The sequence below is a fragment of the Monodelphis domestica genome, chromosome 1 (assembly GCF_027887165.1).
Source record: "Monodelphis domestica isolate mMonDom1 chromosome 1, mMonDom1.pri, whole genome shotgun sequence".
NCBI classification, from domain to species: domain Eukaryota; kingdom Metazoa; phylum Chordata; class Mammalia; order Didelphimorphia; family Didelphidae; genus Monodelphis; species Monodelphis domestica.
In genome coordinates, this window is record NC_077227.1 from 324,621,641 (window position 1) to 324,640,668 (window position 19,028).

General features: G+C 38.6%; 1 protein-coding gene and 1 long non-coding RNA gene across 6 annotated transcripts in view; one reads left to right on the top strand and one right to left on the bottom strand.

Annotated features, from left to right (window-relative positions):
* The window catches only part of BEGAIN (brain enriched guanylate kinase associated), a 284,146-nt gene that overhangs the window by 158,493 nt on the left and 106,625 nt on the right, over nt 1-19,028 (top strand). The window lies entirely within an intron of this gene.
* Nucleotides 1-19,028, bottom strand: part of LOC103104089 (uncharacterized) — a 53,327-nt gene that overhangs the window by 25,479 nt on the left and 8,820 nt on the right. Inside the window, exon 2 of one of the 2 annotated variants that reach the window (XR_008915090.1) lies at nt 68-165. This is a non-coding gene — a long non-coding RNA (uncharacterized LOC103104089). Of the gene's footprint in view, nt 1-67; nt 5,175-19,028 lie in introns of those variants that run through there. The other variant, XR_008915089.1, reaches the window with a different exon arrangement.

Genomic DNA, 19,028 nt, shown 5'->3' on the forward strand with positions numbered 1-19,028 from the left:
AAAAATACAGGCAACCCCATCATGATTTTAGAGAGGTCAGACAAGAGGCACACAAAGAATGACTTACCTATTAGTCAGTAAATGTGTACTGGGCACCTTCTGGGTGAGGGCCCTGTCTCAGTTGCCAACTGGAGACAAAACAGATAGAAATCACATGCAGTCCCTCTTCTCATAGACCAGTTGGGAAACAAGACATAAACATGTGAAAAGTTAATTAACTATACAGGACTTGAATAGCAATAACATAAGAGATGTGTCATAAGGCAGTATGTGATGAAGTGCCAAAAGTAGGGTACAGAATGTGGTGTTGTAGGAAATTCGGGGGAGGGAGAATTTCAAATGTGGGATGGGCCTCCAAATGATAGAATGAAGGGATGATAGAGCTGGCAGAGACCATAAAATCAAAGAGCATAGCTTGTCATGTCTGGAAGGGACTTTAGCACTACAGAACAAGAGGATATCAGAACTGGAAGAAACTAGAGGTTATCTAATCCAGCCTCCTCATTTTATGCATGAGGAAAGTAATGGTCCTATTGTGTGCTGGGGTAGTATTTAGCTGTTGTTATTAAGAAATGGAACTTGTTTTGGGACTGAAAAGAATGGATAGGAATGAGATTTACTATTAAATGTTTAACATCCAGTTTTCTGGAAAAAATGTGTGCATGACACACATTTTGAGTGTAATCGACATTGTTAATCACTCCTCATCATTTTCTTATGTCCAGACAATTTGAAAAACCCAAACAATAAATTAAGTCCTGATTTGTAGGATTTGTGAATTTTCAAAGTACAAATGCTTATATTAAATATTTGGAAATGGGCACTCGAGACTGTTCAAGCTGGCTCCAGCACCCCCAGAGTATTTTGGTCGAGTGGAAAGATCACTGGATTGGGAAGCAGGACATTGCATTGCAATGACCCATGGGTTAAATTGCCCCTTGGGAGCTAGGGTAAGTGAGCAAGAACTTAGCTCAAGTTTAAGAATTTGGACAGTCTTAAAGTGCACCCAGTGGCTTAAGGAAAGATGTAAAAGCTATTTTTTATTTGATTCAGTTTCATTCAAATTGAATTTATTAAGCACCAACTCTGTGTAGCTAGCTAGTACACAGTGGACAGAGTGCTGGGTTTGGAGTCAGGAAGATTCATCTTCCTGAGTTCACATCTGACCTCAGACTAGCAGTGTGATCCTGGGCAAGTCAGTTAACTCTGTTGGCCTCCATTTTTTTTATCTGTAAAATGATTCAGAGAAGGAAATGGCAAACCACTCACATATTTTTGCCAAGAAAACCCCAAATAGCATCACAAAGAGTCAGACATAACTGAAAAAAAAAAGACTGAAATTTGCCATACCCCTTCCTAGATGCTAAAGATACAAAGGCAAAAAGAAAGAAGTTATTGATTTCAAGGATCTCACATTTTATTTGGAGAGGGATGGAAGGGCAATAATGAACAAGAGTTAAGAAAAACAGGCATAATAAAATAAATACACAGTAATTGCAGGGAGGCAGAATGAGAATAGATCACTTGGATCAGCATGAACTACCTCATGTAAATGTAAGATTTTGCAAATGGTCCTGGGGCATTGGACAGTTCAAACTATTGTTCCATGACACTGTTTCCCCTAGTGGTAAAATGAGCTGGTTGAACAAGATGATTTCTTCTTTCTAGCTCCAAAGTTCTATGAATGCAAGCTAAAATCCTGTATTCTATAGGGAATCAAATGGACCTGCACTGAAAACTTTCCCATTTTGGTGGGCCCTACTAGACCTAAGAGTCCTCTGGTATAGCTTTGGAGAGCCTGTGATGAGGCATTAGCAAAAAACTTGAGTGGGATGTGGTTGGACTATCTATTTCATTTTAATAAGAAAAAAATCAATGTGGTTCATTCCAAAAGACCACTGTTCAGTGATAGAAATGGAAATATTTGGACAGAATTACTGGAGAAAGAATGGTTCTGCTTCCTCTCCAGATGTGTCCCTCTTCCCCTGCAGACAATTGCCTGTACACCTGAATGAATTCTCCCAGGCGCCAGCACTGAGGGAGTATAATTACCCTTCATGAAGGGGTTGGATGCCTTAATCATCCTGTTATTCCACATTAACTTTATGATCCTTGGCTAAGCCAGAAAGGCCCCACTCACATTGTTTAAATTAATTCAGTTTGCCCACCTCTGTTTACAATTGTAAGCCGGAGTGGTTTAGTCCAATTAGTTAAATAAACAGCAGCTCATTTCCAGCAAGCAGATGAATGAAAAAATAGAGGTGTTTAATTGGAGAATTGCCACACCTGTTTGTTCCAATATGTGGCGTTTAAGGGAAGGGACAAGCTAGATAACTTTTTGTTTTTCATAGAATGTGATAAAAGTGTAGGAAATATCGGAGAAGAATAAGACAGGGTCCTGCCTTCCAGATTCTTACAGTGCTAGTGAGGAGACAAGGCACATGATAGATATTAATCAATTAACCAGTATTATTTTTTAGTTCTTGCTCTGTCCCTTTGGAGTTGGAGGTTTGCTTTGGTAATTGCATCTAGAAAAATGATGGTCAATTCTAAGTATCCAGAGCCAAATGAGGGATTAGATTTGTTCTCGTTGGACCCAGAGGGAAGAAACTTCAGTGTTTGGGTTTGTTCCTTTTTTTTCAGTTTGATATAATAAAAAATTGCTTAATGATTCAAACCAAAGTGGAATGAGCTATTCAGGAGGAATCCCCCGTCATGGAAATATAGGAGCACATGATTACTTATAGTGAATTTCTTTTTTTTCCAAAAACTTTTTTGAAATGTTTATTGATTTCTTTATATATATGCATATATATAATCAAAATTTCCCATCAGTATCTTTTTTTTTAAACAAAACACCCTACCATATGTCAAAGAATTCATACTAAGTTATATATTACTAGACAGAAGAGCAGTAAGGACTAGGCAAAGGGGATTAAATGACTTGCCCAGGTTGTCTGAGGCCAGATTTGAACTCCTGTCTCCAGGCGTCACTCTATCTATTGAGCCACCTAGTTTCCCCATCACTTCAATATCTTCCCCTCTCCCAGAGAGCCATGTCATAACAGATAATATTTTAAGGGCAAAAAGAAAGAGAAGAAAAATCAGCATAATTGATCAGTATCAAAAGACTCTGAAAATGTTCTCCACTCGTGGAACTCTCACCCCTGAAGAGGAGTCTTCTTTGCGGCCAGAATTGTTCTTTTTAACATTACAATATTTATTTTTGTGTAAGTGATTAGTCGTTCCATTTGCATCATTGTTGTCTTTGTATATGTTGTTTTCTTGGTTCTGCTAAGTGAAGGGGATTTCTTTTGGAGGATGGATTGAAACAGGGACTTTGAAAATTCTTTAGGTTTCCTAGAATCCTAGCATTTCAGATTTGGAAAAAAGCTTAGACTCTTACAGTCATCGTATGTTAGAGCTGGAAGAGACTACTGCAGTAATCTAATCCATACCCTCATGTTACAGATGAGTAAACAGACCCAAAGAGGAAAAGTACCTTGTACAAAGCCCCCAAACTCGCTATGCAGATTGCTGTAATCATACTAATTATATTTGATTCTCAAAACAACCCTGTGACAGAGGAGATGTTTATATTATAAGCATTATAATTCTCCCCTCCACTACTGCCAAAAACAGAGGTTCAGAAAGTGAGTACCCTGGGACTCAGGGAAAGGAGAAATCATCTCCTTTCTCCTAGGGTAGTCAGGGAAGACTTCAGGGTGGAGGAGGGACTTCAGTAGGTTGCATTGCATCTGGAAAAGGAGCGATTCAGGAAGGTCCCCAGAATTCAGAAGCAGCACGAATACAAACACATAGAAATGTGTGCAAATATCCAGTCGAACTAGATCAAAGGGTCTTTACAAGGAAGAGTAGGAACTAATATTGGAGAGATTTGGGAGGGCCTTATAGGGAATGTCTATCAGATTGAAGAGCAGGTCTTTTAGGTGACATAATGAACAGAGTGCCAGATTTAGAGTCAGGAAGACTCATCTTTGGGAGTTCAAATCCAGACTCAAACACTCACAAACTGTGTGACTCTGGGCAAGTCACTTAATCCTATTGGCCTCAGTTTCTTCATCTGTAAAATGAGCTGGAGAAGGAAATGTCAAATCAGTCCAGTATTCCTACCAAGAAAACCCCAAATGGGATCATGAAAAAATCAAACAGAACTGAAAATGACTGAACAACAACTTTTCCAGGGAAAGTAGGACCTTGAATAAATTACTCAGAGCCTCAGATTCTTCATCTGGAAAATGAAGAGATTGTACTAGGTTTTCTCCTAGTTTCCTTTCAGCTCCAAAATACCCATTTCACTGATAAAAAATTTGAGGCTTCCAGTGGATAAATTATTTGCCCAAAGTGACTGCCAAAAAATGTCAAAAGCAAGATTTGAACTCATCTTCTGACTCTGGGTTCAGCTCACTCCACTGTGCAGAATGAAATAAAGCTGGCAGGTCCCCATGAGGCCTTCTATTACTTTGTTCCAGAAAAGGGAAGAATGGCATGGAGTGTTTTAAATCACAAAATGTTCCCATTCAGATGTTGGTCCATTCAGATGTTGTTGACAAAGGTCGTCTGAGCTGGAAATGTTCAAGGTTTGATAGCTTGGTTTATTTGAGTACACTGAACAGGCCAGTGTCCAGGGATTGAAGGTAATTGTTTTCTCTCCCTTCTTCGCAAAATGTGTGCTAAGGCAGCTGGCAAGAAATAAAATGGGAAATTGGATTTATTTTCTTAACTTGGAGCTCAATAGTCTGCAAAGGCTCAGACTACAAATATGTTTATATCCGAATTGGGGTTTCAGAATATAAATATGTAATGGATATAAATGTGTGTGACATACATACATGTATTTAAATGTTTATATTTTTAAATATTTCTCCACATTTACATGATACTTTTTCTTTCCCTCCCTCTTTTCTACCAGAGCTGACAAGCAATTCCACTGGGTTATACAAATGTTATCACTTGATACCTATTTCCATATTATTCATTTTTGCAATAGAGCAATCTTTTGAAACTATTCATGCATTTACATACACAGGTATATGCACATATGATTTCCATTCATTCATTCATATACATTAATAATATGTATATGTCTGTGTGATATATATGGATATAGACACATCACACAAACACAAATATATATACATATATCACATAATGTATGTGTATAAATATATTTTAATTAAATTTTTTTCAATTAGCCAAAACCTTCTTTCCCTCCCACTTTCTCCCACAACCTTCCTCCAATTAAAAAAAAATAGAAAAATTAACTCTTTGGGACAGATGAGATAAACGCCTTGAGATTGGCCATGAGTGATATATTTTTCATTTGTAAAGTTACTGTAACTCCAAAAAAAGCAGAAAATTAGTGACTTAGAATGCAGTGACTCTAGAATTTAAAACTAGAGGGAGCCTCAGAAATCACCTACCCTTTTGTTTTATGAATGGACCCAGAGTGAAGGAGCCACTTGCCCAGAGTCATACAGGTGATAATTAACACTTTTAAAGTTTAAAACCAGGTCCTCTGCTCTTGAGTTCAAACCAAGTTCTTCTCCCACTTAGAATGGCAGGAACTCACCTCAAAGGCCACCTAACCCAAGAATAAGAATCCCTTCTACAATGTGACAAAACTGGGACATTAATGCATTGCTGGTGGAGTTGTGAATTGATCCAACCATTTTGAATGGCAGTTTGGAACTATGCCCAAAAGGTGCTAAAAGACTGTCTGTCCTTTGATCCAGCCATAGCACTGCTGGGTTTGTACCCCAAAGAGATAATAAGGAAAAAGACTTGTACAAGAATATTCATAGCTGTGCTCTTTGTGGTGGCAAAAAATTGGAAAATGAGGGGATGCCCTTCAATTGGGAAATGGCTGAACAAATTGTGGTATATGTTGGTGATAGAATACTATTGTGCTCAAAGGAATAATAAAGTGGAGGAATTCCATGGAGACTAGAACAACCTCCAGGAAGTGATGCAGAGTAAGAGGAGCAGAACCAGGAGAACATTATACACAGAGACTGATACACTGTGGTACAATCAAATGTAATGGACTTCTCTACTAGCAGCAATGCAATGATCCAGGACAATTCTGAGGGACTCATGAGAAAGAACACTACCAAATTCAGAGAAAGAACTATGGGAATGGAAACACAGAAGAAAAACAACTACTTGATCACATGGATTGATGGGAATATGATTGGGGATGTAGATTCTAAATGATCACCCCAGTGCAAATATCAATAATATGGAAATAGGTCTTGATCAATTGCACATGTAAAACCCAGAGGAATTGTGTGTTGGCTATGGGAGGGGGTGGGGGAAGAGGAAGGAAAGAACATGAATCATGTAATCATAGAAAAATATTTTAAATTAATTAATTAAATTAAAATTTCCAAATTAAAAAAAAAAAGAATCCCCTCTACACATCCATCCTTAACAAATGATGATCCAATTTTTGCTTTCCAACCTCCAGTGAAGGAGAGCCTCTTGTGTTACCTCTTATGGCAACCCACGACACTTTTGGATAGCTCTAATTATTACAAATTCTTTCCCTTCCATAGAACCTAAATTGTCCTCTTTCAGGTTCTGTCCATTGATCCTAGTACTGCTATCTGGGACCAAGTAGAAAAAAAAAATCTCTTCTTCATGAAAGCCCCTTCAAGTACTCAAAGAGTTACCATATCTCCCCTAAATCTTCTGTGCTCCAAGCTTAACATCAAATTTCTTCCACCAGTCTTCATATGGCAAGAAGTTGAAGCCTTTCTTCAATCTGGTTGCCCTTCCCTGGCCAAGTTCTGGTTCATCGGTGTCCTTCCTAAGATGTGGCACCCACAAATTAACATATTCTGAATTTGATCTGGCCAGAGCAGAGTGTAATGGGCCTATTCCTAGATGCATACTACTGGGGAAGAGAGATTACAGGTGGAAGAAGAGAGCAGGCATAAGAGTTCCATATGTTATTGTGGTAACAGTCCCAGGAAGAGGAGAGATTCTAAGGAATGAATTTGAGGAGGGAAGCATAATCAATAATGGAGTCTGGCCAATGCAATTCTTATGCCTCAGTGGTTTTCTGGCTCATCTTCAGGCCCTTGCACAGAGTAGGCCCATTATGAAAGTCTCTTGAATAAATTTTTTTCTAAAAAAACACTTACCTTCCATCTTAGAATCAATACTCTATTCCAAGACAGAAGAGTAGTAAAGAAAGGCTAGCCAATAGGAGTTAAATGACTTTCCCAGGGTCACATTGCTAGGAAATGTCTGAGGCCAGATTTGAACCTCTCCTTTCTGGGTCTGTCCCTCAATCCACTGAGCTACCTAACTGCCCCCTGCACAAAATTTTTTGAAAAATCTACTTCTGATACTTATTTGCTGCACCTTGACTTTGGATAGTCCATTTAAACTCTAAGTCTCAGTTGTCTTATCCATAAAATTAGGGTGTTAGATCAGGCAGCCCATCTCTTTGCCCTCCCCATGAAAGTTCCCTGGGGGCAGTTTTTGCCTTTTGTACCCTGTCCCAGAACCCACTAAGGTCAGCGCCTTGCACAACTGCAGGAACTCAGCAATTATTAATGATTGCTGAATGGAATTGAATGATCTCTAAGGTTGACCATTTAAAAATCCTGCTTCTGCTGCACTGTGTTGGGTGTTTTTATAACATTCATCTTGGAAAAATCAGAAAGCTTTTAGAACACTCAGAGCTAATCCTTGGTATTCTCAAGTTCCATAATCAAGTGGACAGGATTAGCTCTAACTTCAGCTGTTTTCAGGCCAAAAGACAGATAAGCAAAAAGCAGCCCCAGGCTCAAACGCTATGAAAATGTGAAAATGTCAGGGATCTAAAGAGAGGTGATCCATTTGGGCTAGGGTGAAGCTTCTCAGGCAGCTTGACTTGGCTCAGCTTGATAGTCAGTGTGGTGAAGTGACAACTCACCAGACTCAAGAGATATGGTTCTGGATCTAGGCTCTGCCATTTATTACCTTAATGGCATTCAGTAGATCACTTTGCCTCTTAGATTCTCCATTTCCTCCTCCATAGGGCATCTAGGTGGCATAGTAGGTAGAGTGCTGGACCTAGAGTCAAAAAGACTTCTGTTCCTGAGTTCAAATCTAACTTCAGACTCTTACTAAGTGCGACCCTGGGGAAGTTATTTAAACCTGTTTGCCTCAGTTTCCTCATTTGTAAAATGAGCTGGAGAAGGAAATGGCAAACCACTCTAGTATCTTTGCCAAGAAAACCTCAAATAGGGGCTTGAACAGTTGAATGTGACTGAAGCAACTGAACAACAATTCCTCATCAAGGGAAATAATCTCCACATTGCCCATCCCCTAGGATTCATTGTGAGGGAAGAATTCCATAAAATACCAGAGAAGTATGAGCTATTATTAGGATCCTAGCTAACCCTATATAATTATTGGCTCGTGTCATCTTCCCTTTGAAGAGAAAATGCACCATGGATTTCATCGATGTATCTCCTGTAAGAATAGTTAGTTTGGTAGTGTCAAGAGTGGACATGAAGTTGAAGGATCTGGGTTTGAATCCCAACTCTACTCTTTTACTAACAGTGACCATGGGCACCACTCTAGACCTGTTTGCTCATTTGTGAGATGAATGGGGTCAGATGAGGTGATCCCAAAGGTCCCGTCTAGCTCTTTAAGTTTTGTGGCTTCTTTGCCCCAAATTCACTCAGTATATTCTGGCTCTGTGTCTTTGTCCATGGCAAGGTCTACACAACCTTCCCAAAGGGAAGTCTCACCCCCCCAAATTCTATGCATAGTTAAGTTTCCCCTCTCAAACCTCACTTCTTCTGTGAAGTCTTCTCAGAGTGTTCACAACGACAATTATATGCTTTTTCTCTGAGGCTTCATAGCAGTTATTGTTTTTCTTCCTCTTTGCCTCTTGGCATATGCCACTTTGTGGTCATTAGCTGTCTTTCTTTTATTAGTCCTATTTCTCCCATTAGACTGCTAACTCCTAAAGAAGTTCTCCTTGTCTTCTTTGTCAGCCTCCTCTCTCCCTCTCTTCCTCCAGTCCCTCCCTCTCTCAACTCTCTGGAACATTTGTCTGGACTCACCTTACTAAAGAATAGAGCAACACCTTTCATTTTCCTGCTGGTTAACTTTCAATGGTTTACAATGATGGTCAGCAAGGTAAAATAGGAACTTCTTGCCTTTGGCATTCAGTGCCTTTCATGAACTAAATTCTACCTACCTTTCTTTCTTTAGGCTTCTTAAAAATTATGACTTTTTTTTAGTTTTGGATCTAGATCTATGATTTCATGGGCTTAGAGAATTCTTAATACAGACTTGCCTGAAGCACAGAGACATTAAACAACTTGTCGAAAGCCAGCCTTGGCAGCTGCTTCTTTTATTTTTCATTGACCTGGCTTAGATTTTTTTTATACTTTTAAAAACTTTTATTGCTAGATACCTTTTATTTTTTTAAAGCATAGTCATTTCCTAATATGGCCTCCAAATCCCCTGAACCTTTCCTTGTACCCAACCTTATTTTGCTTTATTCTTCCTCATCTCTGTTTCAGCTAAAGGGAACTGTTTTCCATTGCCTAGAATATTCCATACACTTTCCTCAGTGGCTGTTGAAATCCTACCTATCTTGTATAATTGCCTTCCTTGATCTCCCCCACTCATGACCTACTCCCAGCCAGAAGCAATCTTCTCTCCCTCAAGTTCCCCATACTATTTTGTTTCTACCTCTCTTCTAGTCCTTAGAATACTTTACTTTGGGGGACAGCTGGGTAGCTCAGTGGATTGAGAGCCAAGTCTAGAGGGAGGTCCTAGGTTCAAATCTAGCCTCAAACACTTCCTAGCTGTGTGACCCTGGGCAAGTCACTTGACCCCCATTGCCTAGACTAGCCCTTATCACTCTTCTGCCTTGGAGCCAATAAACAGTATTGATTCCAAGACAGAAGGTAAGGATTAAATAAAGAAAAAAAATACTTTACTTTGTATTGTAATTATGTATATCCTCTCCTTGAGGATAGTGTAATATATGTATATGTATATAGAGACTATGTTACATATAAATATACTATATCTATATCATGTATACCTATATTTTATATATTACATAGTAGATAGTACATTTCCATAAAATATACATATATATTACATTCATATTTGTTTGAGAGAAAGATAATTAAAATCTATCAGCTAGTGTTTATTAAGTGCCTACCATATGCTAGGCACTGTGCTAAATGCTGAGTCAAAGAAAGGGAAGAAAAACCCATTAGTCTCTGGTTTCAAGTTTCTCCTCGTCTAATGGAGGAGACAAGATGAACACCTACCTAAAGTACTGTAGTTTCTGAAGCTTGATTTCTCCACCTCTTGTGGAAAACCTATAACTCCACGTCCACTCTTAACCCTACAAAGCAAGCATCTATTCCTGTGGGAATATCCTGTTCCTAAAGAAGATATGGTTGGTAAAGTCCATGGTACATTTTCTCTTTGGAGGGATCTGACAGAGGACATGGACCAATAATTATATAGATTTAGCCAGCATCCTAGAAATGATGTCTCATGTTTCCATGGTACTTTATGGAGCACTTCCCTCATATTTACCCTAGGAGAAAGGATTTGTGTACAAACAAGATCTATACCAGATACATTGGGGCTGGTCTCAGAGAAAAGGCACTAAGATTAAGGAGGACTGTGAAAAGGCTTTCTGCAAAAAGTGGGTCTTTAGCTGAAACCTGAAGGAAACCTGGGAATCCTGGAGCAAACATAAAGAGGAGAACAGGGAAAACACTTGGATGGGTCATTATGGGGATGGGAACGTATGAGGAAGAGTGATGAGAGGTCAGGGGAATTAGAGACCCTGAAGATAAACTTCTGGGGCCTTCCCATTTTATTGAGGGGATGGATTGGGGTGGCCAAACAAACTTTCCTGCAAAGGAGAGATAAGAGCCAGCAGAGGTGGGGAGGAGACATGCAGGAGCGTGATACTGGTAGATTTCCAAAGCGGTTTTCCGCTCCACAAACTCAATTGTGACATTCTCGGCAGTCAAGTTATAACAGAGTTGGAGAAATCAAACTGCAGAAACTATTGTACTTTAGGCAGCATTCATCTCATGGAGGAAAAATACAAAATTGAGTGGGGAACAAGCTCTGGGGGGATTGTTTAGGTTATCCCCTGCTCCAGGCAAGGTTGCTTCCAAAACCACCAGAAAGCTGGAGATTCTGTTCTTTGTAACTCCCAGGCCAAATATTACCAGCACCAATCGATAAGTCTGTATTGAGCACCAGCAATTATAATAACTCATATTTACATAGCTCTTTTAGTTTTACAGAGTGCTTTACGTGACCAGCTTTGTGCCAGGAGTATGGAGAGTAAGAAGAAAACATTCTCTCATGATTTCTGGCCTGGAGATATTCACAGTCTTATTGGGAAAAAAATTCATACACACAAGCACACACAGACAGACAGACAAACACACACCATTTACATTCTAAAGTGTCTCATCCTGACTTAAAGACTATCATTATTCTAAAGAGTGAGAGAGCAAAGTGTATTAGAGTAGTCCAAGGCATCCTCCTGGATGCATAGTATGGTGTCAACTGCATCACAAAGGAATTTTGTGCTGGGAGAATTTGAATTAATGTCTTCTTTTTTCGCTTACTCTCCTTCTTCCCCTCTTTTGCCTTTTCTCACAGAAATTTGTCTTTGTAGGTTGAATTCATGTTCAAGTCACAGCTCACAGACCAGATATAAATGTAGTCTCTGCTCTCTCAGCTGGTCAGCATTCAGCTGGCCAGAATGCCCTTCAGTAACACTCACTGACCTCCCCAGACCCTTGTTACATACTTTTGACTTAGGCTTTGTTCTAAACCTGGGCTCTGTCCCTTGGGAGCAAGGGCCTCTCCTTCTTTGGAATTTAACTTCCTTATAAATAATTAATTATGCCAGACTTTCAAGCAATATACAAAAGACAGCCCAGAGAAATGACAGTGTGGGGCTAGTTGATTCCTCCTTGCATTTTCACTCAGAGAACTCTTTTACTGACTTCATTCCTAGAATCCATCTTTTCTTTACTGTGTGGTCTTCCCTCCCCCAACAAGGATCCCATGCCAATAGCTGACTAGATGAGTTGCAGTGGCTAAAATTGGTCATCTCCTGGTGCCCATTCCTCTGGTAGTGAACCCCGTCAAATTTAGCAGACTAATTCTCTGGGCCTGCATTCAAAGTCTTTCCAACTTGGTAGAGCCTTAAATGGCCTATGCTTCCCTAGTAGAGCTTCAGAAAATCCAGGGTCACCTTCAAGTTGATTGGAGGCCTCAGAGGATGACTTTTAACAAAGATCTTGGCTTTTCTAGACTCAGAGAATTTTGGCAGGCACAGGCCCAGAGGAACAAATTTAAGCACTTTCAAAACAATAGATGACTAAAACTGAGATAATAGGAAGGAAAGAAGGAAGGAAGGAAGGAAGGAAGGAAGGAAGGAAGGAACGAACGAACGAACGAACGAACGAACGAAGGTTAAAAAACAAGGGATTACATACTATAAAATACAGATCTGAGTCAAGGGGAGAGGGAGGTCCTCAGCAATCCTACTTTGCCTAGTCCAGAATCTTGGGAAGAGGCAATCTCCAGAGAAGAAAATCCCTACTTTGTGGTCTCCATCCCAGAGGGCTCTATGCCCAGCTGCTCCAGCCACTACACTCAAGAAGCATCAAGAAGAGCAGGCAGGTGTTTCTACAACTGTGGAAGGGAACAGAGTTAAATAAACAAGATTGCCCTACCAAAGAGTGCTCAAGAAGCGGACTATGGCAAGGGATGGAGCCTACAGACCACCATGCTCTCAGTTTAATTACCTCACCAAGACTAAAGGACACATAGAGCACAAATGTTAGTTATTTGGGTTTAGCTTCCCCATTTAGGACCACCAATTCCCACCCAGATCCCATATCAATAATACAAAAACAATTACAAGGAATTTAAAAGAAATATCAAGTAACCTTTGTTTTGGTAACTGAATAAATGATTTTGTTATTGTAACTGAAGAAATGATTTTATAAGAGAAAAGTTCTACTACAATAAAGAAATAACAAGAGCTAAGAGAACTCCAAGATAAAATTCTAGAAGAAACTAATTCTATACTAATTATAAACAGAACCCCAATGGAGGGAAAGTGGATTGACTACAAGAATTTCAAAAGCAGATGGAAAGCCTACTGAAAGATATGGAGGAAGAGTTGAAACAAATGAGAAAGGATGATATTAGAACTCTTATTTTTTTAAATGAATAAGATTTTTTTACTTACTGTTCTAAGACATTTATTCTTCTAAAGAGTAGACCTAACCTGAAGAACAGGACAAGAAGAGATGATTTATGAATCATTTGACTCCAGAGAGTCAAAGGCAGAGGAAAAGGACTTATACATACAAAAATATTTACAGCAGCATTTTTGTTCTGCAAAAAAATAACCCTAGTAATAAGAGGGGGCCCAGAAATTAGAGGATGACCCAAGAAATCAAACTGAATGAATGGAATGGAATGTTTTTACACTATAGGAATTGGTGAATGTGACAGATTCAGAAAAACATAAAAAGACATTTATGAACTGATGCTACATAAACTGAAGAGAGCCAGGAGAACAATCTATACAATAATGTTAAGAGGAAATGACTTTGAAAGACTTCTGATTGGTGTGATAAGTGATTGTGTCTTCAGGAGACCCATGATGAGTGATGTGTTCTACTTTTATTGGCAGAAAGATGATGGACCAGAGCTGTAGAATGTCACAATATAAAATTTAATCTGTTTCTTAAGTATATAATAAAATATTCATATAAAATCTTATTTTCTGTTTTTTGCATGTTGAAATGTTTGTTTTTGATGTTTAAATTTATCATAAAAACTGTAGAAAACAGTTTAAGTACTTCCAATTTTGAAAACTATGCTCCATTATGCTTGAAAACAAGGAGCATGTACTCTGGTTTTTCCTCCATTGTCTCTGTAACTAGAATTGTTTCATTTTTCTGGGATCAGAAAAGTGTTACCCAATGTAGAAGTCACCTTAAACAATCATTAGGTAACTCTTAGATGCTTCAAAAACTGTTCTTTTTCCTTTGGCTCTCCCAAGATGCTTGAATTATGTTAACTCAGGAAACCCTAAACTAGAAAAACTTATCCTGCTACTAACAGAATCCCACTTCGCCACACACAAATTCTTTGTTTTCTCTTTTCTTTTTCTTTTTTTTTTTTTTTTTTTTTTTTTTTTTGTTGATGTATGGCATTACCCAAAACAGTGAAGTCATTGGGCCAAGTCTTCTAATGGGACTGGTCTTCAACTGGCCAGATGCTAAATAAAAGTATTGAGCAATCTGTCTTGCCAACCAGAGAATGCACTCTGTTTTACAACAAAACAAAATAATAGTCACTGATCTCACTGAAAAACCACAACCAAACAAACAAACAAAAAACATATCCTTATAGAGACCATGTTTCAAGAAATCATAAAAGATAGCATTTAAGGAGGCAGCTAGGTGACCCGTTGACTCAATGGAGAGAGTGCCAGGTCTAGAGAGCAGAATTCCTGAGTTAAAATCTGACCTCAGACACTTTCAAGCTGTGTTACGTAGGCAAGTCACTTAACCTCCAGTTAACTTAACCCTTTTCACTCTTTTACCTTATAACCAGTACTCAGTGTTGATTCTAATATGGAAGGTAAGGGCTTCTTTTTTTATAAAAAATTAAAATAAATTTTAAAAAGCAATTTCTAGGGAAGTGAGAAGAGAATCCATAGATCACTACCTGAAAGAAATCCTAAATTTAACACACTTCAAAACATGATTCATCAAACTCCAAAGCTTCCAGGGCAAAGAAAAAAAAATACTGCAAACAGCTAGGAACAAACAGACTGATACCAAGAATCACAGTTGGGTTCACACAAGATTGTGCTGCAGCTAGAACAAAGGAAACTTTGGAATATGATATACGAAAAAAACAAATGAAGGAGAATTGCCACAAAGATGAGACAGCAGGGAACATGTCTGAGGACGTCAACTAATCCTGTTTGGTTCATGTGCAATTTCATGAGAGGGGTATAAGGAGAGAGGATTCTTGGAAGGTAGTCCCTCCACAAACAGGATGTCTTTCAAGGAAGTGACTTGGTTAAAGCATTAGGAAGACAACCTGAGTAACATATAATAGAATTAATTGGATGGGGAAAGATTCAATTTGGAGGCAATTATAACCATAATGGTTTAGATTATATAGCATATTTTAAATTCAATTTTATTTGATTCTCAGTTTCAAATTCTCTTTCCTGCCTCCTCATGGAGAGAGTTTATATAGTATATTTATAATTTTCCTTCACATGATAAGGAACTGAATTAGGACAGAGACCTAGACAAGAGATAGAGAAGTAATGAGACAAGAAAGTCTTAGTAACAAATTTAGGTTCATTATAAGAAAAAAATTTCCTACCAATTAGATTTGTCCCAAAGTGAAATAGATTGCCTCTGGAGATGACTTCCCATCCTGGGAGGTAATATTTGCATGTCCACTTAAGAGATATAGTAAAAGAGATTGCCATTCAAGTGGAATTTAGATAACCTTGGAAGTCTCTTCCAAATCTGAGATTCCTTAATCTAAAATATGAGACTAGCACTTGCTAGTGCCTTTTATTATTATTTGAGCAGTATATTATGCTTGTGATATGAGGAGAGGTTTGAGAAAGGAAAGAGAGAGGAGCTGAAAGTCAAATGGGTCCATTTCAGGTGGTGATTTGAGAGCTGGCACAGTCCCCAGTTTGTATGCTTTTCAGAGTCACTTGGAATGTTGAGATGGGAACCTTCCTTTGGGCTGTCAGTTCCATGGCTGCCCCTGATGAGGGATTTTCAATGGCTCTGTACAGTTTGGGGGAATCATATCTAGCAGGAGGCTTATTAAATTCTGAGTCATGTCTGGTTTGTATATTATACTGACAACCTATGGTTAGGGATAATCCATTTTGAGGAGTTCCCCTACTATTCTTACTGGTGCTGAATTTAACAGTTCAGTAAAAGAGGGTTATAGAGCCCTACTGTAAGCCCAAGTAGTTAAGTTCAGATGATAGAGTACTTTCTGGACCTGAAGTCAAGAAGACAAGAGGAACAGTGGCAACATAGAAATTAATGCAATTTTGCCTGGGGAAAGGGTGTCTTATAGGTGTTTGCCATTGTGTACTTAGTGCAACCCCAGTACCCTACCTTACCCCTCCTTCTGCTTCCATATTCCTCACCTCCCAAAATGTTTTTGATTTGGTGAAAGGATCCCTTTCTTTCAAAGAATTATGACTGATCCCTTGTATCCTAGCTCAGTAATCTTTTTACTTTCCTGTGAGAGACGTGAATCCTCCTCATGGAGAAAAAGATTAATGTATAGAAGACAACAAGCTTATATTAAGCACTTCCTATGTGTCAGCCAATATGCTGGCAGCTTTAGAGTATTCTCTGCCTATAATACAACAGATTATAGGACCAAATGCTCATGTGAGCAGCCTAGAAAATAGAGCATAGAAAAGGGAGTTCAGGAAAAAGATAACTGCATGGACCCTGGGCAGCCAAGGAATGGAAGAAGGGGCTTGACTTGGACTTTATAGAATGAATGGATTGGAAGGAAGAGACCATCCTAGGCAAGGAGTTCACAAAAAGAGCAAAGGGGCCAGAGTGTATGTGGGAGACCAGCAACCTAAGATCTGTCCTACCCATGATGAGATTTTTAGTTTCATTGCAAATGTCTAACTGGACAATAGAACTGGTAAGTAATCCCAGTCTTCTAGTCACATAGGTCAGAATTGACCTGAATTGATGAAGAAGAGATGGTGAACCTCATTGGAATCAGTGAGCTCTTCCAGATTCATAAAATTCATACTTAAAGTTGTAAGAGACTTTAGAGGTCACCTTATCTAGTCCAGCTCCTTTAGTTTAAGGATCAGGAAGCTGAGGCTCACATAGGATTAAAGGGCTTACCTACAGGTCCAGAGGAGGAAGAGTCAGGATGGGAGCCCAAATATAGCAGTTTTTCTACTACAAAGTCAACTAATATATGTTTGTTTTCCCTCACAAAATCCTACTCTGATTGCTCATCATGTCATAGAAGTGACGTTGGATTCTCAAATGCTATGCCAAAAAGTTCATGTAAGTTCTGCCTTTCTGGAAAGGCTTAGAGCACATTTAGCCTCAGCAGCAACCAATTTCTTCCTTATTATTTGGAATCTGGTTCAGAATAATAGATTCCATCTTGAAAGACCAGCCTAAGTATGAAATGCCTCTTCTCCCCTAACTCTGCCTTAACCACAGCAACCCATGAAAGAAACAAAATGTTTATTTGTACCTCAGTCTTGTGTGGTCCCCTTCCATTTCCATAGTGATGTTAGGGGGAGTTCAGTAGGTACTAAGAATTCCAGTTCTTAGACCTAAACACAAATGTAATTATTGATACTTGTAAATGTGAGGTCTTTGCCTGATGACCAACAAAGCAGTTCACTGTTGGAAAAAGAGAATCACATCATTACTGATACTCTTGCAACAAATGACACTGAAAGAAAGGAAATCAGAGCTAAGGATGACTCACAAGTTTTCCTAGAAGTTTCCACAGCATGGTACAGTGCAAAAAGTGCTTGATTTGGAATCAGAAGACTTGAGTTCAAATCCTATCCAGGTGACCTCAGACAAATCACTTAAATTCTCTGGACCTCAGTTGCCTCATCTAAAAACTTAGGAGGTTTGATTGCATGACCTCTAAGATCCCTTCTAGTTCCAAATCTGGGATCTGCAATTCATACACTCAAAGGAAACAAGAAACAATTCATAATCATCCCATCTTACAATGATCCTGATAAACAGGATGCAAAGAGAAGATAAGAAGCTTATGCATGAAGAGCCAACATAGACAGATGAAGGAGGGAAATTTTAGAAAGGATTTGACAAGATTCTCCAAGAGTACATCTACTCTCTGATTCTTGGTGACCTTAGTGTCAAGGTGGACACGGGAAAAGATAGCAGAAAGTATGTTGGATAATTTGACTCCAGAGACTTAGGAACACTTAGAAGCCCTACACTTTACCTCATACTTTTCTTCCAGGAAAAAGTCCAAGAACACTGGGCAGGGTGAATGCCATATGATCTCACCAAAAAAAAAAATGAAATAGATTATATTTTAACAGACAGGAAATAGGCCATTTCTCATGAGGCTGTGCTGTCACCCTAATCCATATGAAGTCAAATAATCAACTAGTTAAAACAGATGTCAAAACTGACTTCCAAGTTTTTTTTAAGTAAAAGAGAAGACATTGTGTGTAATTGCAACAACTGAAGCATGACCTGCTTAAATAAGATATCAATGTTCCCTCCCCAAAAAAATGACAAGTAGAAACAGGCATTAAAAAATTAAAATCACCATTTTCTGCAAAAGTTTAACTGATATATGGCAGTTACTACAATGAGGAGGCCAAAATATGTCAGCAAACACTTGTGCGTGCCAATCATAGGCAGATGGAAGCTAAAGGCAACACAAGTTTAGAATACAGATGCATTTTTTACACTACAGAAAAGAATGGGAGAATATTATAAATAGAATCTCCTTATAAAACAGTAAAAACCAATACAAATAAAAAGTTTTCAGAAAGCTTGACATTAGACCCAAATGAGTCACACTATGCCAAGATAAAACCATCCATACACAAAATGGAAAGAGAATCTAACAAATGGATTGAAATTGGAACAGATCTGAAATCTGTTTGCTTTATCAAGGATAGTAGGACCCATAACAACTGGACCCTAACACCTCTAACCCCATTATGCTACTAATTAGAAAGTGGAAATGGTCCTTGGCAATTAAATTGAGAAAAATATTTAAATTGACCCAGGTACTTAATGAGGAAATCCATGCCTGAATCCATTTTCTTTCTATTTTGGAAAAACTTTTTTTTTATTAATGCCTTGTTTTTTATATAACAATAGTCTTCCCTGGCATCTCTCCCTCTATCCTTCTCAGAAAACCTTCTCATATAA